Source organism: Chiloscyllium plagiosum, unplaced genomic scaffold (genome assembly GCF_037043375.1).
Source record: "Chiloscyllium plagiosum isolate Xiang-an unplaced genomic scaffold, Cpla_swu_hap1 HiC_scaffold_51, whole genome shotgun sequence".
In the NCBI taxonomy this organism is placed as follows: Eukaryota; Metazoa; Chordata; class Chondrichthyes; order Orectolobiformes; family Hemiscylliidae; genus Chiloscyllium; species Chiloscyllium plagiosum.
Window position 1 is genome coordinate 26,124,831 of NW_028270189.1, and position 1,554 is coordinate 26,126,384.

Sequence of the window (1,554 nt, forward strand, 5' to 3'; positions counted from 1 at the left end):
GCTGAAGATTGCTGCAAATGCTGTTGTCTTGTCTGTTGCATGGATGTGTGAGACCCCTCCATCAGTAAGGGTGGGGATATCTGTGATGTTTCCTGAAGTGAGTTGTTTAATAGTCCATCACCATTCCTGACTAGGTGTGGCAGAACTGCAGAGCTCAGATCTGATCCATTGGTTGTTGGATCACATAGTTCTATTTGGTGTTGCTTGCGCTGTTTGGCATGCAGGTTGGGTAGCTTCACCAGGTTGGCACCACATTTTTTGGTATGCCTGGTATTGCTCCTGGCATGCCCTGCAAAACTCTCCATTGAACTAGGGTTGATCCCCTGGCTTGATGTTAATGGTTGAATAGGGAATATACCAGGCTTTGAGATTTCAGATTGGGCTGGAGTACAGCTCTGCTGCTGTTTGGGCCCACAGTGAGACAGAAGTTGCAGGGTCAAGAGGGCTGATTGTGTTGTTGTATTTTCCAGTGCATTGGCAGATGTAATGTGGTCCATCCAGTTTCATTCCTTTGTTGAGACTGTGCAGTGATTAATACAATGAGTGATTTGATGGGCCATTGTCAGGAATGCAACTTTTAAAAAATGGTTTTGTGATTTACACATTAAAGAAGTGAAACTATCATGGTATTCGAACAGATGAAAGACTCAACAGACAATCAAGGTATTTTCCAATGGATAATTTCAGTTACATCACACTACGTTTTTGCTATAAATTCTGTGCCCTCCACAATCACCTGATGAAGGAGCGGTGCTCCGAAAGCTAGATTTTATTGCTTCCAATAAAATCTGTTGGACTATAACCTGGTGTTGTGTGATTATTAACTGAGAATATTACAGCACTACTAACAGGGCTGCATGTAAACAGGCTCATTCCAGTTAATCAATACATTCGGAAGGATTTCCTCCAAGTTTGATGACGCAATATTCGTCAAAACCGTCAACTTCAACCTGCAATTTTGTTATTAACAAAAACTTCAGGCTGACACAAAACTCCCACCCCACTGCAATCTGGTTACTGGGCCCGGCCCAGGAACTGGAACTGAGACATTTGTGGACTGCGGTCTCAAAGGAAGCGAGCAAACGCAATTCTGACAGAGTAGTCCTCAAAGATGAGTAGCAGGTTTGAGACAAGGCAGGTGGTATACCATCTTGCACTTAGCTTAATTGCATTTCTTATTTACAGTAGTGTTTTGTAAAGTATAAAGAACTACGTGTCTTTTTTTCATGGTTGGGGAGTTTTATTCTAGTTGATCACAGTTGCTGCCTCTCGCTCCCCAAGTCAAATCATAGGATCGATAACAAAACAATAAACTGGAGATCTGAACCCCAGAAACAAAGTTCTGGAGAAACTCAGCAGTTCTGAGGGCATCGGTGAAGAGAAAAATAATGTTACATTTCAAGTTACTTTTCGTCTGAATGGACAAATGGTCATGAGACTTGGAGCTTACAATGTTTTATTCCCCTCCGAGATGCTGCTGGGCCTGCGGTTCTCCAGCACTGTGCTTTCTATATTGAGCTTTATTTACAAACAGATCGTAAAAATACTAATCTC